This window comes from Mirounga leonina, unplaced genomic scaffold (assembly GCF_011800145.1).
Source record: "Mirounga leonina isolate KUSES-001 unplaced genomic scaffold, KU_Mleo_1.0 Mir_128, whole genome shotgun sequence".
Lineage (NCBI taxonomy): Eukaryota > Metazoa > Chordata > Mammalia > Carnivora > Phocidae > Mirounga > Mirounga leonina.
Window position 1 is genome coordinate 29723342 of NW_023270320.1, and position 25965 is coordinate 29749306.

Sequence of the window (25965 nt, forward strand, 5' to 3'; positions counted from 1 at the left end):
GGATTTCTGGGAAACATTTTTTTTTTAAGATTTTATTTATTTAATTGACAGAGAGAGACACAGTGAGAGAGGGAACACAAGCAGGGGGAGTGGGAGAGGGAGAAGCAGGCTTCTCGCCAAGCAGGGAGCCCGATGCGGGGCTCGATCCCAGGACCCTGGGATCATGACCTGAGCCGAAGGCAGACGCTTAACGACTGAGGCCCCCAGGCGCCGCTGGGAAACATTTTTTAAAGGCATATCTTTTTGCCCTTTTTTCTTGCCTTTCCTTCCTCCTGGGAAGGGAGACATTGGGCAGATATGAAAATCACTCACTTTCAATGGTGAAGTATGGAGAAAAAAGGTACGTGGAAGGTTGATAACAATGTGCAAGGCATGCCAGGTTTCCCATCTCCAGACTTATTGTTATGTAAGGTGTATGTAGACCTTTATTGCCTCAACCACCATGTTGGATTTAAGTCCTTGCATTCTTACTAGATATCCTTAAACAAGACAGTTGCGGTAGACAGCACAATGGTCTCCCCAAAATATCTCCATCCTAATCCTCAGAACCTGTGAAGAGGTCATGTTACATTGAGGTTATAGATGGAATGAAGGTCAGTGATCAACTGATAGGAGATTATTCTGGTTATCGGGTGCGGGACCAATGTAATCATTAGAGTCATTAAAAAGTGGAAGGGGGAGGTGATGTGAGCAATACCTGAGCAGACATTAGTGTCTTAAAGACAGAAAGAAGCCAGGTGTCAAGGGAGGTGGGAAGCCTCTAGAGGCTGGGAAAGATAGGGAAGTACACTCTCACCTATAGTCTCGAGAAGGAACACAGACAGATTGGTTTTTGCCTAGTGAGACCCATTCAGACTTCCAACCTCCAAAACGATATGCAAGACAATAAATTTGTGCTGCTCTAGACAATTGAATTTGTGGAAAATGTTATAACAGTAATCAGAATCTAATACAACATCTAATAAAATAAGATAACCTAATCACTATTTAGACTTTAAGGAATATTAAGATACTAAATAACATTTAAAAATAATATGCTCTGGGTTAACTTATATATACACATATAAAAATGAAAGATAGCTGAAGAATATCACGAATAAAGAATATTCTGTAAAACAATTCTTTGCTAGAGGAACACAAATTACTGCTCTACATGTGATAATATGTTCTCTACATAAAGATAGAGGCAATATAATTAAAGTGTTCTGTATCAAATTAATTAGATATTGTTGACTCATTTCTCAATTACATGCTGGGAGGTAATATGGAGCTGAGCGGTTCAGCCCTACATGGCCCCAAATCACCAGGGCCTAATTATCAGCTTTATTAATGCAGAGTAGAGTTAGCCAGAGTTTTAGTTCTCAGGAAATGCAGAACTGACTTTGTAAAGACCAGCCATCAGTCAGAAACTCTGACTTATCCTCATCTTGTCAAAGAGGCTTGACTCTCCTGACATATTTCTACCTGATTATTTTGAATAACCTCCGAGGGTAATCAGTCCTTCCTATTATTGGTAAAGTTCTTTTTCTTTTCCTCTTTTTCCAGACACATCTAGCTTACTTGAAATTCTCTCCCATTCAAGCCAGATCAGTTTTTTTCTTTAAAGATTAATTTATTTATGAGAGAGAGAGAGAGCGTGAGCAGGGAGCAGGAGCTGAGGGAGAGGGAGAGAGAAAGAATCTTAAACAGACTCTGCTGAGCACAGAGCCCATCATGAGGCTTGATCTCAAGACCCTGAGATCATGACCTGAACCAAAACCAAGAGTCAGATGCTTAACAGACTGCACCACCCAGGTGCCCCTAAGCCACCTCTATTTAAACAATTGTAGACAAATCCATCTACACTCTGTGTACAGACACTGACTTAAAAAAGGAAAGAGTATACTTCTATATATAAAAGTTACGTCCACATTCTCTAGAATTTAACTTGCTCTAGATCAAACAATTATATTCACCAGATTAAGACAGTCCCCTGTTTATTTCTAATTAGAGCTTTTGACCAGCAACTGCACTTGTCACTGAGGATGATAAATACAAAGGGTAATGTATAAGAGAACAACCTAGAAGTAAGAGATCATGAACTATGTTCAATGAACTTTTTATTTCGCTTAAAGAAAGAAAAATATTCAGTTTTTAGGCTAGAAACATTTGACTATTCAAACACATACGCATTAGTGTATAAATAAGAAACATGAAACAAAAAAATCCTCAATTCATTTAAATATTTTATGAATTCTCACCATTGCGGCTTTCTTATTCAAGATTTATCACAGCCTGCATAAATAAAATTATCAGGTTTTTTGTTTGTTTGTCTTCACAGATTCATTTATTTTCAAACAAGCTCCTGCATTTAGAAAAGTTTCTTAATCTGGGAATTGAAAATTAAAACAATAATAAGACACTACTACACACTATTAGCATAACACCAAATGCTGGCAAGGATGTGGAGAACAGGAACTCTCATTCACTGCTGCTGAGGATGCCCAATGGTACATCCACTCTGAAAGACAGTTTGGCTGTTTCTCACAACGCTAAATATACTCCTACCATATGATTCAGCAATTTTACTCCTTGGTATTTACCCAAAGTTAATGAAAACTTACATACGCATAAAAACTTACATCGGCTTCATTCATGATTGCCAAATCTTGGAAACAACCAAGATGTCCTTGAGTAGGTGAATGGATAAATAAAGTGGGGTACATCTGGACAATGGAGTATTATTCAGCACTAAAGAAGCCATGACAAAGCATGGAGGAAACTTAATTGCATTTTACTGTGTGAAAGAAGCCAAGCTCTAAAGGTCATATACTGTATGATTCCAACTTTATGACGTTCTGGAAAAAGCAAAACAACAAAGACATTAAAAAAAAATCAGTGGTTGCCATGGGTGAAAGGGTGGGAGAGAAATGAATAGGCAGAGCAGAGAGGATTTTTAGGGCACTAAAAATACTATGCATGATATTATAATGATGGGTATATATCATCATATATTTGCCCAAACTTACTGAATGTACAATACCAAGAGTGAACCCTAAAATAAACTATGGACTTTTGATGATTATGATGTGTCCACATAGGTTGTTTTTTTGTAAAAAAATCTACCACTCTGGTGAATGATAATGGGGAAGGTTATACATGTGTGGGGCAGGAAATGGGATATCCCTGTAGCTTTTGCTTAATTTTGCTGTGAGCCTAAAAATACTCTAAAAATAGCCTATTAAAAAATTAAAAGTTTCTTTGGCTAAACTTGAAATACAAGATGTTAAAATCTTCTTTCTTATAACCTAATACAGACTGTTGCTCTGGAATTAATTTCAGAACGTTTTCTACCGTAAAAATGTGTGATCATTAAATAATTTAAGAATTGTTAATACTATTTATCAGATACATGAAGTTATATTTGGCTCATATTCAAAATTTTAGGCATGGAATAATTTATTGTTATTTTATAACCTAATTAAATTGGTTTGGCAAATATTATTATCTCCTAGATGTTTTCTGTTCTTTGATGTTGAGTTGGAAGAAATCTTACAAATCAAGTGGACCAAGATGGTTAAGGTCACCCAGCTAGTCTGTATCATGACCTTGGTTATAACCAGTATTATAGCCCCACTACAGAAACCTACAACCCATTACTCTTTCTCAAAGGCAGCTCTGCTTTTTGATGTCATTGTCACTAATATGTTCTAAGAATAGAGAAAGACAAATATTTAATTTACATGCGAATACTTCATTTAAGGCACCAATTTAAATACATACACCGTATGACTTTACTAAAAGGGTAAAAACTTATGGATAACAAATTAAAGATGTCTCTTATACACAAATAATTCATTGTAATAAATAAATTAAGTCTTTTCGGTTCACTGTATGGACACTGTCATAGTTCTTTGATCGAGTTACAGAAAAGGAAAGCCAACTGAAAACACCTTGTGGTTCATTTAAATAACCCCGGGCTAGTACTGATAATTTGTGTCATATTTCTAAATTTAAAATTATACTCAGAACTGAAACAAACAGTAAGAAACAAAATAGGAGAACTTTATATTTCCAAATACTGAAGACTTCATAAATTTAATAATTTAGCCTTATCACTTATAATAAGTGGATGAGATACTGAACTATTTTTAGATTTTAGCAAACATGTTTATTGTACAAACAATGTCATGATTTTTAAGGACTTTACGATCATTAATTCAGCTAGTCTTTATAACAACCCTATCAGATTAGCATTATCATTATCTGTATTTTACAGATAAAGAAATTATCTGCCCAGTAAGTAGCTAACTCAAATCCTGGAAGTCAGTCTCCAAAATCCATGCTCCTCACCAGTATGCTGTGTTATATCTTGATTTTACTACATTGTTTTCAGGTAGAACCCATTAGATAAAGCAAACCATACAGATGATCCGAAAAATGATTAAACAAATCTGAAATCAATTGAAAAATATACTATATACTATTGAATTTAATAATGAAATAATCAATAATTTAGGCTTTACTTTTTACTTATTCACAACATTACCATGTACATTTGCAAAATGTTTTAAATTATGTGATACTTTGTAGGGTAACTAAACTGTATTTCACCAAACATATATTTGTATAATATATGGGCAGGAGAAAAAATAATCAGAATCAGGGAAGAATCGAAAAGGATTCTGACATAGTACAGAGATGGACGCAATAACAGGGTAAATGCAATCTGGACCTCTTAGGTTCAAACAATGGTTTGCTTAAGCACAAGAGAATGACTTCACAAGGACACACCAAAAGTACATTTCAAGAAGTTCAGCTAACAGTTCAGTTTTGAATGAAATTTTGAGGAAAAAAAGCTGTTATTGTCAAATTAAGCTTATCAATAGAAATGAAGCCTATAGAATGATAAAGGACTACCTCTTTGCTCTTCCTTAAAGAGAGCCTTTGCATTTGCTCTTTCTCCTCCTTAAACATCCTTTCTCAGATACCTCTTAGTTCACTACTCGTATCAGTTATGTCCCTACATTACTATCCTGCTTACACATTCTCCTGTTACTACCATCCTGCTAAGAGCACCACCCTTTTACCCTGTATCTCCTGTTCTATTTTTAATTCATAACACTTATTTTGATTTATTTATTTGTTCTCTTGTGTATTATCTTTCTCCTCCAAAAACTAATCCTCTGAGATCAAGAAACTTGTTTAATGGGTGCCTAGAAGAGTGACCCTGACTTATAGCTAATGAGCAATAAAAATATTATTCAAATGGATTGAAGTCGAAGATAGAATAAAATTTAGAACTTAGAAAGTATGATCATGCTAAAAAAAATTATCTTCAGGAAACAAAAATACAATTAAAATGAAACATGGTCTGGAAGCAGAGAGGCAGAGCCAGCAAGCAATATTTAGCCTGTGTAATAATGGGAATGTGCCCCACTCCACATGCATCCCGTGCTATGTGGGCAACTGCAGCATCACAGCTGCTAATGTAGGACCTTGGTTATGAAATGGGACCTTGGGGGCTTGGTTGGTAATAAATATAAAAGCTTAGACTGCGATGCAGGGAGGGCTGAACAGAGAGAATTCAACGTAACACGAGCCTGCAAACCAAAATTTGAAAACAAATGAGGAAGATAAAGCTAATCAAGACAGGGAAAGTGGATAATTAAGAGATAAAATCATTCAGGGTTTTTAAAAATATGACAGATGAGTCTGAGAACAAATTTAAAAATAAGTATCTTTAAGATGCTAAAAGATAAAGGAATATCATCTGCTAAAGAGAACAAGAAATAATGAGAACAAACAGGAAGAAATGAATCAAGAACACGTGGGACATAAAATGGAAAGGGTGGGGAGACTAGTTAGAAAGCCTCTAAAGAAAAAATGAGGTCAAAAAAAAAAGAGAGAGAGAAAAAAAAATTAGGTCAGGGTAAGTATTCATTGAGCTGAGACCCACAAGGAGTAAGACACTGAGCCAACAGTATTCCTTGAAAAACACTTTTCACTAAGACCTGGTAAAAATAAAAATATATTTGATGTACTTTTGGAATAGCAAAAAGTCAGAGTAAGGGAAGAAAAGAATAGTAGAGAAAGATGTGAGAGAGGTATTTAGGAGCTAAACAATATAGTAATGATTGAAAGGCTTTACATATAATAGGATTTCTATAAGATAACTGAAGGAATGATGAAGAAGTAAAGAAATAGGCAAGAAATGTCCTTCATTGAAGTCAGAAAGGAAGCCTCGTATTGAAAAAACCACTCTCACTACAGGCCGAACAAATAAAATTAAATCAACACCTCAGCCCCTCTTAAAAAGCCATGGTATAAGACAAAGAAAAACTCCTCTAAATTATTAGAGATAAAATATAAACAGAATAAAAGCTAATGAAAAAAATCAGTAATTATGCTCACTATAACAGAAATAATTGTCAGAAGATAATTGGGTAAATGGCAATTGTTATAAAATACTAAAGTAAATATTAAAACACTGAAGGAATAAAATTAAATCTAAAATTTCAAATCTAACTAACCTATGATTCCAAAGTAAAGGCTAAAAAAATACAATATTTAGCCTTACAGAGATTGAGAGAATTTAACCACAGAAACCACCTCTGAAAAATCTACTATAGAATATGTTCCAAAAAGAATAGAATAGATGTCAAAAGGACTCCCGTCTGATCCAGGAGGGGATTGGATCCTCCAGGGCTTAGTTCTGTTGTGAGAGTGGGGGTGGACTATGGTCCCACAAATACATAGAATCTGTTTGGTAATTTAATTAATTTTAGAATATCAAATAATAGCTTTTGGCATTTAAAAACACTGGAAAATTATGATGAATAATAAGAAAGATGAGGAAAATGTGTGTTCAGAAGCTGAATCATCATAAGGTTCTTGTCACATTCTAAGAAAGGACAGAGATACTGAACAACTTCACACTTTTAGAAGAGAAATATAGTTGTTACTATGGCAGAAATTTTAGGTAAAAAAGGCTGAGGGGAAGCTACACTAACGTGTAAAATAGAGAAGAATGAGGACAGAGAAGAAAATAGGGAAAAAGTAAGCAACAACCAAACAAAACTTTGCTGTTCAAGATGAGTCTGCACACAAAAATTCCACAGCACAGTCTAGAGTGGCACTATGGAGACTGTGGAGTGGGATTCCCTGAGCCTGAATCTTGGCATTCCAAAACTACGTGAGCTTGGATCATTTATGGAGCCTCTCTAAACCTCAGTGTCCCTTTCTTTAAACTGAGAATTGCAATGCAATTTCCCCTCCAGGCTTATTATAAATAATAAATGAGATAATGCATGTTAAAACAATAGAGGAAAGAGAGGGAGAAGGAAAGACAGCATATACCGAGAGTGTGGCCTAGAGAGAAGCAATCGGGAGGTATTGTTAATTGCATTTATTATTTATTTATACTGAGTGAGGAATATGAAACCTGCACCTTTGGCTTAGGTTGTGGGTAAAGATAATACGTATCTGACATATTTCTACATCTTTTTAATTATTTTATTTTATTAAATTATTTTATTTATTTATTTATTTATTTATTTTTAAAATATTTTATTTATTTATTTGACAGAGAGAGACACAGTGAGAGAGGGAACACAAGCAGGGGGAGTGGGAGAGGGAGAAGCAGACTTCCCGCAGAGCAGGGAGCCTGATGCGGGGCTCGATCCCAGGACCCTGGGATCATGACCCGAGCTGAAGGCAGACGCTTAACGACTGAGCCACCCAGGCACCCCTATTAAATTATTTTAAAGTTATAAAGTTGTCAAATATTTCACATCAAAATCTAAATAGTGTGTTGTTGAAAATTTTGATGATTTCTGGTTCACTTTTACTGAATAAAAATGAAAATGATTATGTGCTTTTTATGTGTACTATTCTAGGCCGTCTAGTCAAATCAACACTTATTTTGATTTTAAAAGCCAAACAACAGAATTAGATACTTTAAAGATTAAAAACAGACTTCTGATATAGAAAAAAATGGTACAGGCATTTCCCTCTATCTCCCTGCTAAGGGCAATTTTAAATCCTGGAAATAATGCAAGGAGCAAGAAAAAGGAAAGCTCTGAAAGGTGGTAAGAGGCAGAGGCAACCAAACTGGTTTGGGACCCCAGGACTAGAGAAACAACACAGGCTGGGTATTTTATGCCCTCATACCCAAAAGGATGATCCTGACCCAGTGTTTTCTGACCCCCACCCTCACAACAGAACGAAGCCCTGGAGGATCCATTCCCCTTCCTGGATCAAACGGGAGTCCTTTTGACAACATCATTCAAGTGAGACACACTGGATAAGGAGAATTGGTTGGGTGCCTTGCTAACACTAAGTGGCTGGGAAAAGCACTCTCCTTCCCCACCATGCATGATACTCCTTCCAAAGCAAGAGATACTGAGGTGGGTTGCGAGTGGGTTTGGGGGACCAGCCTGGGAAGCCTCGTGGGCCTGAGAATCACCTCCTTGGCAAAGAGACTCTGACCCCTTTCAACAAAGGGGTTAGAGTTGCCAAGGGACCATTCATAAGGAGATCCCACCACAAAAATGCCCAACTTGGAAAGTTCTGACCAACCTAATCAGGGAGGATCACACTGCTAAAGTGCTGACAAGGTATAGAAGAAAAATCCTCTGATTGCATCATTTGTGGCAGAGAAAGGATTTAATAAAACTTAACATTCATTTATGATAAAAACTCTTAAGTTAGGATTAGAGCAAAATTAAGCTAACTTGAGACAAAGTATCTACCAAAAACTGCAGCTAAGGCCACACATAATGGTGAAAGACTGAATACTTTCTCCCTAAGATGTGGAATGAAGCAATAATGTCTGCTGTCACCACTCTTTGGTCAATCTAATACTGAGCATTCTAGCCAGTGCAATAAGGCAAGAAAATAAATAAAAGGTATACAAATTGGAAATAAAAAAATTAAACTGTTTTTAATTTCAGAGAAAATTACATACAGAAACTTGAATTTACAAAAACAAATCACAGAACTAATCATTGAATTCAGAAAAGTCATAGGATACAAGATTTAAAAAATTATATTTCTATTTGCCAAAAATGACCCCTCAGAGTACTGTTTAAAAATCACCAAAGCTGGGGGGTGCCTGGGTGGCTCAGTCGGTTAAACGTCTTCCTTTAGCTCAGGTCATGATCTCGGGGCCTTGGGATCGAGCCCTGCATCAGGCTCCCTGCTCAGCGGGGAACCTGCTTCTCTCTCTCCTTCTATCTCTTCCCTTACCCCCCATTTATGCTTGCTCTCTCTCTCAAATAAATAAAATCTTTTTAAAAAATCACCAAAAGGAAATACTTAGATATACACTTAAAACTTGTACAAGATCAGTATTCTGAAAATTGCAAAACACTGATAGAACATTTTTTAAGACCTAAATAAATGATAAAACTTAACCATATTTAAGGATCAAAAAAATTCAAGATAGTAAAGGTGTCAATTCTACTCAAACTGACAGTTTTAATGTAATTTCAATTTCAGTAAGCATTTTTGTATAGTCAAAGACAAGCTATTCTAAAATTTATATGAGAAGGTGTAGACCCTAAAATAACTATGATATCTTGACCAAAAAAAAAGAGGAGGTGGGCATCACTTAACCCGACATGAAAGTTTATAGATAAAACAGACAAGACAGTGCCATTCTGGTAGAGGGATAGACACATAAGACAATGAAACACAAGGAGAAACCAGAAATATATAACACAAATGTGCTCAGCTGATTTTTTTAAAGATTTTTTTTTTTGAGAGAGAGAGACAGAGCACAGAGGGAGAAGGAGAGGGAGAAGCAGACTCCCCACTGAGTAGAGAACCTGATGCAGGGCTTGATCCTAGGACCCCAAGATCATGACCTGAGTGGAAGGCAGACCCTTAACTGACTGAGCCACCCAGGCTCCCCTCAGCTGATTTTTAACAAATGTTTAAAAGCACTTCCAGGAAGGAAAGATAGACTTTTCAAAAAAATAGTTCTGGAGTAACTGGACATCTATGAGCAAAAAGAAATGAACTTTGACCTAATCCTCATACCTTATTCACTCAAAATTGATCACAGATTTAAATATAAGACATAAAACTCTAAAGTTACTAGAAAAAAGAAAAAAGAAAAAGAACAATTCATTGAGATCTAAGTCTAAGCAAATATTTCTTTAATTTTCATGCACCAAAAGCATGATACCTAAGAGGAAAAAAATAAAAGTAAGTTAAACTTCACAGAATTTACAAAATTTGCCCTGCAGAACACTCTGTGAAGAGTATGGAAAGATAATTCACAGACTGGGAGAAAAATTGCCAACCAAATATCTGACAAAGAACTGGTATCTAGAATATATAAAGAACCCTCAAACTCAACACTGAAAACATAATCCAGTTATAAATGGCAGATTAAAATCCAGTTACACCCAATTAAAAATAGGGAGAGACTGTTTAACAGGTAAGGAATTTGACTTGGAGTGATGGAAATGTTTTTGAACTAGATTATGGTTGCAGTAACATTGCGAATGTGCTTATTAATGTTACTGAACTGTGTACTTTTTTTTTAAGATTTAATTTATTTATTTGACAGAGAGAGACACAGCAAGAGAGGGAAAACAAGCAGGGGGAATGGGAGAGGCAGAAGCAGGCTTCCCGTGGAGCAGGGAGCCCGATGCGGGGCTCCATCCCAGGACCCTGGGATCATGACCTGAGCTGAAGGCAGACGCTTAACGACTGAGCCACCCAGGCGCCCCTGAATTATGTACTTTCAAATGGTTATTTTTATATTATGTGAATCTTATATCAATAAGTGGTTTTTAAAAATGAAAAAAAAAAAGACATGAAGAGAAATTTCACTGAGGACTATATACAGTCAGAAAATAAGCTCATGTTTGACATCATTATCTATCGGGGACGTGAAAATTAAAACCACCATGAGTTATCTTTATACACTTAGCAAAATGGATAAAATAAGAAACAAATAAGAAAATAAGAAAACAAATAGGGGCAACACCAAATGCTGGCAAAGCTGTGGAGATGTGGATCACTCATATACTGCAGGTGAGTAAAGTAAAATGTTTACAGCCACTCTGGAAAGTGGGTTGGCATGTCTACAATTAACATACAACCCAGAAATCTCACTCTTGAGCATTTATCCCAGAAAAATAAAATCTTATTTTTCACTGAAAACACACACAAAGGGGAGGGGGGTGGTTAGAGAGAGAGAGAGAATCCCAAGCAGACTCCCTGCTGAGCACAGAGCCAGGCGGGTGGGGGTGGGGGGCTTGATCCCATGACCCTGAGATCATGACCTGAGCTGAAATCAAGAATTGGCCGCTTAACTGACTGAGCCACCCAGGTGCCCCTAGAACTTATTTTAATGAAAACAGCATGAGCATGTGAATTTTCAGATTATGTACCATGTAAAATCATGTGCAATGTTAAAATGAGTGGTAGTAAGTTACAGACTAATTTGAAATAGTCTCTAAATTTGTCTATTGGTGAATACTTTACTATCTTGATGTGCCTATCCATTAGTTCTATAAAAAAGAAATCAGTATTTATAAGCTATAATCTTATCTTTATAGGACATCTTCTATGGACAATTGTCTATTTAAGAAAGAGAGACAACAAATTACATATATTAGGTGATGATTTTGATTTCTATCTGCACATGTATTTTTTTAGAGTAAATGTTAACAGAGATTTAGTTACTTTCCCCTGGTTAATTAGTCATTTATTTTGGGTACACACTCACCACAGAAAATAACTGAAATATATTTATAAAGAAATATCGATGATTTGTGTTTTGTTCAGCATTCATAAGATCACATGGTGGTAAAAGATTTTATTTTTGTAGTAGCTTCATCAGTGATATGTCTCAAGTGTTCCGTGTTCCCCATATTTAGAGCAGAGTTGTCCTTCCTGTCATTACAACATGAGATCCAGCAGATACAAACTTTGCAAATGAAGACTGTTGATGAACTTAGACACATGACTAAAAAAGGAAAAAAATTTCCACTTGATTGTTAACATAAAATTTAATTCAAAAATGATCCTTTTTGTTTTGTTAGATTTAAATCGTCAGCATTCAAAAGTCAGTCATGTTAGAGAAAGAACACTTACACCAGATGTCTGGGATTGCCATCAGCCACATAAGGTATCTCATGCCTCAGATTGCACCTTTTAAGTAAAAGGAGATAAATGTATGGTCTCTCAAGTACCTTCCAACTCTGTGTTCACAAATGAATAATCACGGTGATTCCCTTCATTCCAGAAACAGGTGAGAGAGAGTTTAATAATTGTTTACAGAAAATATTATTTTCTTTAAAAGTCTAGAAATTGTCTAGAAAGTGACATCATGTAACAGCAAGAAACTACACTGTTAAAAATATATCTGAAAAATCTAGGAAGTCCTAGTTCAGCTTCTTCATGTCATCTGCTGTATTTTGAAACTATGAGTATCCAATTTTTCCCATTTAACAAGAAAAGTCAAGTTCATTCAGGTAATGTTTAATTGCAACAAGGGAGCAAATTGTTCCTTCAGACACAATATAGGAAAAAATCTAAAATATGAAATATGCAAACAGACTAGCAACAGATATAAATATATATAAATATAATTAGCAACAAATGACATTAAGATTGTACAGATGTAATTAAAAAGGAAGAATCATGGGCGCCTGGTTGGCTCAGTTGGTTAAGCAACTGCCTTCGGCTCAGGTCATGATCCTGGAGTCCCGGGATCGAGTCCCGCATCGGGCTCCCTGCTCGGCAGGGAGTCTGCTTCTCCTTCTGACCCTCCCCCCTCTCATGTGCTCTCTCTCTCTCATTCTCTCTCTCAAATAAATAAAATCTAAAAAAAAAAAGGAAGAATCAAGTGTTGACCAGAATTTAGACTAATATAACATTACATCTTTAAGTACCATAAGTGTGCTTTGAAGGAAAAAGTTTATTGATGAGACATTAAGAATCTCACAAATGTATTAAAGGGACTATAAAAAATTATTTAGATATAGAGAAAGAGTTTTCTGGTATCCTAAGCAAATTCGAAATATGGCCACGTACACTTTATCTATTTTCTTTCTTCACAGAGCAGTGCCTATACGAAAGGCATATTTAATCAAAGTGCCTTGGCTTTTGCTGATTTTTCATAGCTGCCAATTGATATGTCACAAATTTTTAGACACATGGAATATGGGACATTGTTGCACATTATAAACCGTCATTTAACAAACCTGACAGATGACACCATCGTAAGATTTCATTTGATAATAGGGCCATTGAAATCTTTGCTTCACTCAAAGAAACTAAAACATGTTAGGTAAATCATTTTATCAACGAATTCAGCAGGTTTTTTTGAAGGTTCTATCAATGTTTCTATATGACCAGGCCAAATAAATTAGGAAAATGTGTGAACAGAGGTATTAAATGCAGGAAATACTATTATGTAACTATAGCCCCTATGTTAACTGAAGGACACCTGCAATTTGTTCAATCTCTATTATGTGCCACTTAATTTACATGCCATTATTGCTAATGTAGAAAACATAATTTAGCAAAAGGACAAGCCTACATGGCAATAGAGGCGGTAGAGTCCAAAACTGACGCCATAAAGTTTCCTTTCAAACCTTTAGGTTTTCATCTACATGAAAACAAAACAATGTTTCTGTTTAAGAAACATATATTTTTTAATATTTTATTTATTTATTTGACAGAGAGAGACACAGCGAGAGAGGGAACACAAGCAGAGGGAGTGGGAGAGGGAGAAGCAGGCTTCCCATGGAGCAGGGAGCCCGATGCGGGGCTCGATCCCAGGACCCTGGGACCACGACCTGAGCCGAAGGCAGACGCTTAACGACTGAGCCACCCAGGTGCCCCAAGAAACATATTTTTAAAGCAAAATTATTTTATGGATTATATTAATTTCGTATTATCTTACTCTTATAAAAATCAAATTTGAAGTCCTCTATACCCTTTTTGAGATCCTTTCTCTTTCAATTCTCCTTCTGTCCTCCATCACTAAGCTCCCCCACTCTCCTGAATGATTCCAACCAGCATAAAAGTGTGCTCTGATCTCTCCAGTCTTTACACTGGCTACTGCACATTTTCCCATAATCCTTACTGTAAAACTTCTCAAGAAAAGTTGTCTGGGTTCTCCTTCTCCAGTCCCCACCCTTCCACCCCGCCCCCCCACACATACCCAATTCATTCTTCAACACACACTAATATAGCTTTTTCTTCCTCATCTGGCCACTGCTGTCAGTGATACCAATATAGATGGGCCTGCTTCTACTTTTATCTTATGAAATCTCTCAGCATCACTCTACATATTTGACTACCTCCTCCTGCTTGAAGCATTCACTTGGTTTTTGAGAGACCATGCTCTCCTAATTTTCCTTCCATGTCACCTCTGGTTTTTGCTCTTTCTCCTCCTCTGGCCCTCTCTCTGCTGGCGGGCCTGAGAGTTCAATCCTGAGGTCTGTTCTCTTGTCTCTCACTTCTTTGCATTTAAATCTCACTCTATGACCTGTATCCTCAGTCACTGTCAGAGCCCTAGCCCAAAATATCAACATGCTTACTTGACTTGTACATTGAAATGTCTGGTCATTCATCCCTTCAAACCACGCATGGTCAGACACCAGATGCAGTTCTTCATCCCCACCTTACCCTTACTTGATCTTTGGGTCTCTCTGTCAATGTAAGGGACTGCACTATCCACAACTTTGACTCTTTGCTTTCTCCTCATCACCCAAATCTTACCCTTCTCCAAGATCTATGTATCCTACTTGAACAAAAAGTTTTGAATATGTCTGCTTTTCGCCATCCTCCCTGCCTCCTTTTAGTTCCAGACACCACCCTATCTAGAGATCTCCTCCTGCTCTTTCTCATCCATCCTACAGAGCACGTGGAGATTATAAAAAAAATATGAATCAAATAATTTCACCCCTTTCTCCTTCAAATCTTTTACTCATTTCATTTAATGTATACAAAAGAAAAACCCAATCTCTTTTTTAAGGCCTATGGTGGCCTTAAAAGAATGTGACTTTCTCCTGCCTTTTCAAAGTAATTCAGTCCACTCTTTCCTTTGTACCCAATCCACAGTCTACACTAGTCTACCTTCTGTTCCTTGAGTACACTAAGACTTCTATGTCTTTGAGATTTTGATATTTCTTTTTTTTTTAAAGATTTTATTTATTTATTTGGCAGAGAGAGCACAAGTAGGCAGAGAGGCAGGCAGAGGGAGAGGGAGAAGCAGACTCTCCACTGAGCAGGGAGCCGGATGCGGGATTCGAGCCCAGGACACCGCGATCATGACCTGAGCCGAAGGCAGCCGCTTAACTGAATGAGCCACCCAGGCGCCCCAAATGAGAGCTTTTTCACTATTGCATCACTGTGTTTAGTAAGTACTCAATAATTGATTTAAGTGCATAAATAAATCTTGAAAAAACTAACTTAAATCTCCTTTTACATTGGCTGTGTTTGCTTGTTCAGTTGTCTGTCAGTATTCAAGAACCTTAAGTAACTGAAAAGTATTTGAAGACCCAGGTCTGAGTCCTGATCATGGCAATTTGAATGGTTTTAGCCATAGCACCAGCTGGGTACAGCTAACATGTTATAAAAATCATGCAAAAGACACACATGCTAGGGCGCCTGGGTGGCTCAGTCGGTTAAGCGACTGCCTTCGGCTCAGGTCATGATCCCAGGGTCCTGGAATCGAGCCCCGCATCGGGCTCCCTGCTCCGCGGGAAGCCTGCTTCTCTCTCTCCCACTCCCCCTGCTTGTGTTCCCTCTCTCGCTGTGTCTCTGTCAAATAAATAAATAAAATCTTAAAAAAAAAAAAAAAGACACACATGCTGGTGAGTACATTGTTATCCTAGCGTTTCTCTAATCATGGTGAGCAGGAAAAAGAAGGCAGACAAGCAGACCTACAGACAGATCACCAGGCTGCTGAGCAAGAAATAGGCAGGAGCTTTACCTCTTGGTTGTAAAAGCAAACCTCTCCTCAAGCAATAACACAAAGCTGAAAAGCTACCAAGCAAATAATGTAACTGTCGATGGTTTAACAGATGCACTGTGTGTTTTCACGCTGTGTGGGGCCATTGGGTTATAAATTATTTCTTTTATTTAATGTTGTTTTGTGTCTACTAATTCATTTAAGTATGCTGCAATTATTTTGAGCATGGGCAAAAATGACTCAAATGATAAAAGATTGGGAACAATTGCTGTAAAGGCCTGGTAAAGATTTAAGGAGAAATCTGTTTCTCTAAAAATTCACCTAAATACGTGTAAAGAATCAGTAAACCTGCTTGCCCCTACAGAATTTACAAAATGCGTGACATTAAGTAGTTTGGTTCCTGGATTTTTCTTATGTGTCTGATGTCCAGAGACAGTTTCAGTTCAGATTTCAGTAGATATGTATCAATAAGTTAAAAAGTCAGTGTAATGATCAGGTTAATAATACTTTAAGGGTATGCTAACAAAGCAGAAATCAGATAATGGACATTTTTGTAAAACAAACTAAAAAGGAAATAATAAGGAGCATTTGGTTGGCTCAGTAGGTTGAGCATCTGACCTCAGGTCATGATCTCGGGTCCTAGGACCAAGCTCTGCATCAGGCTCCGCACTCAGCAGGGGGTCAGCTTGTCCCTCTCTCCCCGCTCCTCCCCCAGCTCTCTCTCTCTCAAATAAAAAAATAAAAGCTTTAAAAAGAAAAAAAAAGGAAATAATAAAAACACATGAAGAAATCAACAATTTCTAGGTGAGGTGGAAAAGAAAAACACAAGAAGAGGAGATGCCGTTTTTTTTTTTTCTATGTTCCAAAGAAGGCAATTGTGTATAAAAATTAAAAGTAAATTTTCTATGAGTCTATGCTTTTCTTTTTAAAATAAAAATTCATAAATATGATTAATAATGTACCCTATGCTAAAAGCTTGAAAATTATTGAAAGCTATATAATCAGGAAGTACATGTAATCCTGATATAACCTGCCAAGATAGCACAAGACAAAGAAAAAATTATAAAGTAGCACATCACAAAGTATGTTGAATGAAATAATCATTGCTGTAATCATTATTGCTTTAATAATCATTGCTCTAATCAATATATTTCTTTAAAAAAGATAAATTCTTGATTAAAAGAACTGGGATTATACATTTCTATGGGTTGATATATTAATTTCTATAGTATTTTTCTAAAAAAATAAAGTTTCTAATTCTCACTTATGGAAAAAATGATGTCAATTTCTAAATAAAATACTTTGAGATAAAATTATACATATGCTAAAAATGACATGTTTTGAAATTCAAATAAACAAGGCAAGAAAGGAGAAATACGTAAACTAAAATTAGAGACAACTGGGCAACAAATTATGGAATGGTATATCCAAACCCACCAATATTAATAATTAGATTAAATGTTAATGGACAAACCACTCCAAATAAAAGGCAAAGATTATCAGAAGGAATTAAAAATCAACAACAACAATAAAAACCCAAGACCCAACTGGTTTTCCATACAGATATCTATATGGCTGTTCAGCACCATTTAGTGAAGTAAATGTTATTCCACACTGAATTACCCTACTGTATGTGTCCAACCTTGTTCTTTTTCAAAGTTGTTTTTTTACTATTTTAAGTTACCTGCCTTTTCATAAAAGCTGATTGCTTATAAAAAGATGGGATGTTGATTGCAACCACAGATCAACTTAGATTTGCAACTTAACAATATAAAAACCTTCAATCCATTCATACCACATCTTCATTTTCTATTTTCTTCAATTTCTCTTTGCAATGTTTTGTACTTCCCTGCCTTAAGCACGTCATTAAATGCATTCTTTAGTACTTTAATGTTGATGTCATTACTGTTGGTTCATTGCCAGGATTCTGAATTACAAATGGGATTTGTATACTGATCTTGTGTCCAGTGACCTTGCTAAAATTACAAAATATTTGTCCTAATATACCTCATTTCTATATTCTTTTACAGTTTATTCCTATAATATCAATGCAGTACAATACCTGTAATAAAGACTGTTTTATTTCCAAAAAAAAAAAAAAAGGAAAAAGAAAATTATTTAAAGATAACCATGTCATCTTGAAAAAGGCAATACAGTGGGGACAGAGAACACATCTGTGCTGTAAGATGTGGACAATGGACACTCTATGGATACTCGAGGACGAAGGGACACTAGGGAATTTTCGGGCTGATTGACTGTGGTGGTGGTGCTATCACTTTGTATTTGTTAGGATCCGTTAAATCATACAACTAGAAAGGGTGAATTTTATTGCATGTAAATTATAACTACGACCAACAAAACAAAAGTATCATATTAAACAGTTAAAGGAATAAACTATAAGCCAGCATATACTTCTTAGAAGTAGTACTTATATTTTAGACGCCTTGAAAAAATGTTAAATCATGTATGAGTCGCCTATAGCTACAGTTCCCTCTAATCTGTACATTTTCTCACAGCATGTGACCAACTGTTATGGGTGTGCTGGCCCCAATTAATAATTTTATATGTGAATGAAAACTAAAATCCTCTTTACAAAATTTACATTTGTGCTAATTGTATGAATATATGGCTAAGGTCAAAATCCAGATGCATTTGGTCCATATTTATCAATATGTGTTTTAATCATCTACTTTCTCAGTCTGAAAATACAAACTGTATACAATGAATAAAAATGTAGCCTACACCAAATGCGAACAGTTCTAATAGAATGCATTCATTCGGTAGATAAAAAGGAATATCCAGAACCACGTAGAAGTAATCTGTCTTTATCTTAAAAATTCCTGTCAACGAAATTAATTCCAAAGTTTCTTATTCTTATTCAGAAGAGTAACATTATTCTATAATTCAGTTTGATCACGGAAAATAAAATTGTTGTTGCTTTCAAATGTTTTGAATTAAGAACATTTCGTGGTATTTTGATGATCCATTTCAGGGCCTGTTTATAGTAGATATACAAATATATTGATAATTCAGTACTCAACTGGACAACTGCCTTGTGTTATATTTGTTGACTCTAGGATCACAGGAGAGCTTGTATGTTTTCTGAATACTGTTATTTAGATGAACTTCTAGGGAAATGCTTGCTAAGAATGGAGTTTAGGGAAGAGGCTTATAATGTAGAATTAAATGAAGAGAGATTTCCAGGGACGCCTGGGTGGCTCAGTCAGTTAAGCATCTGCCTTTGACTCAGGTCATGATCCCAGGGTCCTGGGATCCAGTCCCGCATCAGGCTCCTTGATCAGTGGGGAGCCTGCTTCTCCCTCTGCCTCTGCAGCTCCCCCTGCACCCTCACCTCCATTCTGCTGCTTGTGTTTTCTCTCTGACAAATAAATAATTTTTTTAAAAAAAGGGATTTCCATAATATTTCATTCTTTCACAGAGTTCTCTTTTTGAAGCTGGATATTTGGCATCCTGCCCCCTTGGTTTTTTATTTATTCCTTGTATTTTTTTGTTTGTTTTCGTTTTTTTTTTTTTTAAGATTTTATTTCTTTATTTGACAGAGAGAGACACAGTGAGAGAGGGAAAACAAGCGGGGGTGGGGGGTGGGTGGGGGAGGAAGCAGCAGGCTTCCTGTGGAGCAAGGAGCCTGATGCAGGGTTCAGGGCTCCATCCCAGGACCCTGGGATCATGACCTGAGCCGAAGGCAGACGCTTTAAACAACTGAGCCACCCAGGTGTCCTTGTTTGTTTTCATTTTTAATAGCTCTGTTCAAGTTTCTAGACCACTCACTCCCCAGAGCAGAGTCCAAATCTTCTTGTTCATGATGACATCCCTGTTCCCACCAGAATGCTTAGGGAAGAGCAGGGCTCAATAAACATTTAGGGAATGAATAAATAAAATAGTAAATGATCTCAGTACTAAAAATATTGGAAACTTTTAGTCTGATTGACTTTCTGGCTATTTGTCTTTTAGAATGAGTTTATTTAAGATACCTATTGGATTCTGTTACTTTTTTCAATATTTAATATTAAGTTTCATAACACATGCCTAATGATAATGGTGTATTGCTGAGTTAAAGAGTTGGTTACATCTTACAAGTTGGAAATATGTTAAAGAATATTTCAAACGTTAGAACTTAAGTTATTTATAACCTAGAAACATATATGTGAGGAAGTTAAGACAACCAAGTTCCTCGACTACAGAATGAAAAATAATGTAAATCCGGAGAAACATGACAGAGGGCAGACCCCTTGGAGTTCACAAACATGCCTAACCAGAAAGAGGGAGGAAGGGAGGGAGGGAGGGAGAGAGAGAGAGAGAGCGCGCACAAAAACAAAATATAACAAACTAATCTTTTTTACATTAGATTTATAGTGTTCCTAGAGATTTCTACAAACCCCCTACCATCCGCATAGTAAATATATGCTATATTTGGAACTAATACTGATTCTGGAACACCATTTTGAATTCATTGTAGTACTGAAACCCAAGTCACACATACTTAAAAAAAAAATCCTAGTAAATAATTCCAAATAAGGGATTGAATAAAATAGATGAACCAATCTAACCGTGACCTATTTTAGTACACACATCTGTACATCAAACATTTGCCTCTATGATTTTCATGCTGCAAATATTTTCAAATCTTTGACCCTTGAGATCTCTGTACCGCTTGGCATGCAGCTAAACTGCGTTCAAATGACATTTGCATATGTAGTGTGATTTGGTAGACTAAACCCCAAGATGCCACTCTCAAAGGAACAAGCTCTGTGTTTACTTGTGAATTTACTGACTTTGTGCACTTTAAATATGAAAAATGTGAAAAACTCTCTTTTGGGGGTTTGTAAGAACAGTTTTCTCTTCACATGGCTGAATGATATGTAAATATGAAAACTTTTTTCTTCACTTCGGTCTGTGTAGAAGTTATATACAGGAACCATAAAACACAGCAGCAGGCGATTCTATGGACTTGCCAGGTTTTGGAGTAACTTTCCCTTTTACAATTTTGGTGGGAAGGATGGAACAGAAGTGGCCTGCCCACCAATCAATTATTTGTAAGTGTAATCTTTAAATCTATGATCTTCAATAAGTCTCTGTTGGATATTCGAGTAAGTACAAGTCACAATCCTGGCTCACTAGAAAATTAGGTTTGACTTTTAAGGAAGAAACACACCCTATCTGTGAAAGGCTGATTTAGTGGCATAATTCATTTGTTAATTTTTTAAATTTAAATTCCAATTAGTTAACATAGAGTGCAATATTAGTTTCAGGTGTACAATATAGTGATTCAACACTTCCATACATCACCTTGTGCTCATCACAAGTGCCCTCCTGAATCCCCATCACCTAGTTAACCCATCCCCCCACCCACCTCCCCTCTGGTAACCATTAGTTTGTTCTCTAGAGTTAAGAGCCTGTTTCTTGGTTTGCTCTCTTTCTCCCTTTTTCCCTACTTTGTTCATTTGTTTTCTTTCTTAAATTCCATATATGAATTAAATCACACGGTATTTGTCTTTCTCTGACTTATTTTGCTTAGCATAATACCCTCTAGCTCCATCCATGTCATTGCAAATGGCAAGATTTTATTCCTTTTTATAGCTGAGTGATATTCCATTTTATATATATATATATACACACACACACACACACACACATACATACATACACACACACATCACTTCATTATACATTCATCAGTAGATGGATAGTTGAACTGTTTCCATAATGTGGCTTTTCTAGATAATGCTGCTTTAAACATTAGGGTACATGTGTCCCTTTGAATTCATATTTTTGTATTTTTGAGGTAAATATGTAGTAGTGCAATTGCTGGATCATAACTTTTTGAGAGACGTCGTACTGTTTTCCAGAGTATCTGAACCAGTTTGCCTCCCACCAACAGTGCAAGAGGGTTCCCCTTTCTCCACATCCTTGCCAACACCTGTTGTTTCTTGTGTTGTTGATTTTAGCCATTCTGACAGGTGTAAGGTGGTATCTCATTGTGGTTTTGATTTGCATTCCCCTGATGATGAGTGATGTTGAGCATCTTTTCATGTGTCTGCTGGCCATCTGTATGTCTTCTTTGGAAAAAATTTAAATTAGAAAAGCAGAGAGATATTTCTTTTTTTTTTTTAAAGATTTTATTTATTTATTTGAGAGAGAGAATGAGAGAGAGAGAGCACATGAGAGGGGGGAGGGTCAGAGGGAGAAGCAGACTCCCTGCCGAGCAGGGAGCCGGATGCGGGACTCGATCCCGGGACTCCAGGATCATGACCTGAGCCGAAGGCAGTCGCTTAACCAACTGAGCCACCCAGGCGCCCAGAGAGAGATATTTCTTCAAGAAATCAGTGACGAGAAACATTAATTGCCCTTGGTGGTAGGGGAAGTTTTCAGCAGATGGCAACCTAGTACTAAAACATGGGGAGAGTGGGGCGCCTGGGTGGCTCAGTTGGTTAAGCATCTGCCTTCGGCTCAGGTCATGATCCTAGGGTCCTGGGATCCAGCCCCGTGTTGGGATCCCTGCTCGGCAGGGATCTTGCTTCTCCCTCTCCCTCTGCCTGCAGCTCCCCCTGCTTGTTCTCTCTGTCTCTCTCAAATAAATAAAAATAAAATCTTTAAAAAAAATAAAAAATAAAATATGGGGAGAGTTGTATGACAGAGAGAAGGGTAGGGCAAGGTGCAAATTTTAGATGTGAAAGACACAAGGAACAGACACTTGGAGGTTCTGGATGCAAATGAGTTTTTTAGGGAACAGTCACAAAGTTTGGCTGACAAAGTAATGTCTCATGACCTAAGGTCATGGCTGTCTGACTTCTATTGGAAAAGTAATATAAAAGGAACCTGTATCTCTACTACATTATACAGGTGAATCCCAGAAGCTGAGCTCATAGAAGTCATCTCAGGATGAGGACAAAAGTCTTTGTTGTTATTCTCACAAGTTCTCTCCTTTCTCCATCAATTTTCTCCATGCATGCAGGGATCACATAAGTCCAAGATTGCCAGGATATCTGCCTTGCAGAGCAGAATGCAACATAAAGGACAAAGCAGATGACTCTGATAACCCAGAAGATAGGCCTGGGAAGCAGGTTTTGTGATGATTTTAAGTATTTTAGTTGTAAAACCTTTCATGTATGCGTGTGTATGTGTGTATTATGAGGTAAAAGTAAGGATAAGGTCTGGATATTTTTATAATCATTTCATAAAATAAATCACTTGTGATAAATTCCAATCATCTTGACTAAACGGAATTTTCTCCCTCATCTACAGTAAGGAAATTCACTCTACTCCTCACTGTCCAGGGAAGATGGCAGATTAAATATTAATAAAGAATTATGAGACCAGGTTCATCATAACTTGTTTCCTGCCTATCTCCATCCAGCTAATTCTTTAAAGTTTGCCTTTTTATTATTTTTTTAAGATTTATTTATGGGGCGCCTGGGTGGTTCAGTCAGTTAAGCATCTGCCTTTGGCTCAGGTCATGATCCCAGGGTCCTGGGATGGAGCCCCATATCCCTTCTCTGCTCAGTGGGGAGTCTGCTTCTCTCTCTCACTCTGCCTCCTCCCCCCTGCTCATGCTCTCTCTCTCTGTATCTCTCTCTCTCCCTCTCTCAAATAAATTATAAAAAAGATTTATTTACTTATTTTAGAGAGTGAGAGAACAAGAGGAATGGGAGGGGCAGAGGGAGATGGAGAGAGAGAGGCTTAAGCAGACTCCCTGCTGAGTGTGGAGCCAGCCTCAGGGCTGGATCTCAGGACTCTGAGATCAGGACCTGATCCAAAACTAAGAGCCAGAGGCTTAACTGACTGCACCACCCAGGAGCCCCTAAAGTTTTTTCCTAATAACATTAGAAATATTCTGGTTAATATTTATTTCTAGTTGACATTTATTAGATGCTTACTACATGACTGGAAATATACTCAGTAATTTTATTAATTAAGTGTATTAATTTACTTCATTAATTCTTTTAATCCCTAGAAACTCACTCTCATCTCCCTCTCTCTCCTCTCTCTAAGGGATATGGAGGTTAAGTCATTTTGCCAACATCCCAAATGCAGAATATATGAAGCTATATTTTCAACTCAGGTAGTTAGGATTCAGAGCCAATACTCTTAAGAGACAATCCTGCCTCTTTGTCTAGATTTCAACATGTTTTAAACCATGATAGCCATACAATTAGGTGAATCAGGTACAGGTTTTCTGTTGTTACTTCTAAATGAGCTAATTACAATTAAATAGCATCTGGGAGTGGGTGGCTTGATGGGAGTGGGGAAAGGGAAGCAGGCGGTGTATATATATTCCTTTTACAGATGAATTTCAAATACTAATATATATGAACTTTAATTTAGCACAAAGCATCCTTTGATGTTCCCATCTCTTTGGACCCAGCAGTTCCCCATCAGTTATTATGAGTCTTGCCATAAATGCAACAGTACTGTTTCCACTGCTTTTCCCACTGAAACTTACCTGTGCAGGAGAAGAAGCCAAGGCCTCTTACCTCGTAGCTATGAACCTCCACTGAAAATATTCTGAGGAATTTAGGAAAAATATTCCTGCCTTCCACACTAACTTGCATCAGGAACTTGGGGGAAAGCCCTTCCCCTTCTAGGGCCTTAGCCTTTTAAGATGTAAAATTGTACCATATGAACCAAAGATTATTTTCCAGCCTTAAATCCCGTGTTTATTACATGTTTAAAAAACCCTCCCATGGCTTCTCTTGACACTAAATAACAGAGCAAAATTCTTGACATGACTTACAAAGCCCTGCATCATCCTGTGGGCCCTTCCCAGTCTGTGTTCTGCTTTCTAGCTCTGCATCTCTTCCTTCATTTCTGTAAAAGGGCCAGTTCCTCCTAGCCTGAAAATCTTGCACATGCTGTTCCTTCTGCCTCCTGGAGAGCCTTGCTCTCCTCCCTTCCCAACCATGCTCAGATAATTCCTGTCTGTCAGTGCTCTGTTTAAAGGTTCTCAAGGAAGCTTTTTCCGACTCCCTGTTTCACTCTCTCATATTACTTTGCACTTCTCTTTTACAACACTTACAGCAGTCATAATTACTTAATCTGCAATTAGAAGTTAAACATCTGTGTCTTCAAACAGAATGTAACAGATTTGCTGGTCAGCATTGTTTGCATGTAGTAGGCACTCAGGAAATACTTATTACAAAATCAAACAAGTGAATATAAAAGGAACCAATTAACAAAACGCATCCCACCTTCATTACAGGGGCACTACTTCTTATAAGAGCAGTATTTCTTCTCTTATATTTTTTGCCACCCAATATCAAGTAGAAATAGAAAGTGTGGATTTCATGTCTATCTCATTTCTAAACAACACATTAGAAGAAATACTAATTATCTCTGCTGACAACAGCATCACAAATCTCCCATGCTTTGTAACAAAGGGAAAGTGCTGTCGGCTCTTGAACATGTTTCTTTGCCAAAACAGTAAATGTTGGGGTATTTTAAAATTCACCTACTCTCAAAAAATTTTATTATAAAAGCTAAATTTAAAAGGATGACTATAACCGGCTCTCAGATTGAGAAGCTGTTGATTACAAAAGAAAAAGTAACAAAGTATAGAAATACAAACAGTGCATAAGTTATTGTTAGATGAAAAAAGATGACATTTCTCCTTCATCATGTAGTGGAGGGCTGAACGCCACATGTTTCGCCCTCATACATGACAGAACTAGTAGTACTTTCCTAATTTGCACTTATATGTAAAAATCCACAGGACTCATTTTCATGCCAAGGTCTACGTTTGCAGTTTGCCAACGTGCAAATTAACAAATTTCCAGCGAATGGAATTTCTTCCTCCTCAAATCACATATATTTTTTTCCTTCCTTGCAAACTGAATATGCATGTGTGACTTCCATTTCACAGGAGTTCAGCATCACGCCCGCACAGGAGGTTCGATACGGGGCACCGGGACTCAGAGCCTGCGTGAGTCATCAGGAACCCACACACTGTCAGCCCTGCTCACAGGTAAGGCTGGGGCGAGACTACCTCACCCGCCCACATTGCTGTGATCACTCCACTACAGTGA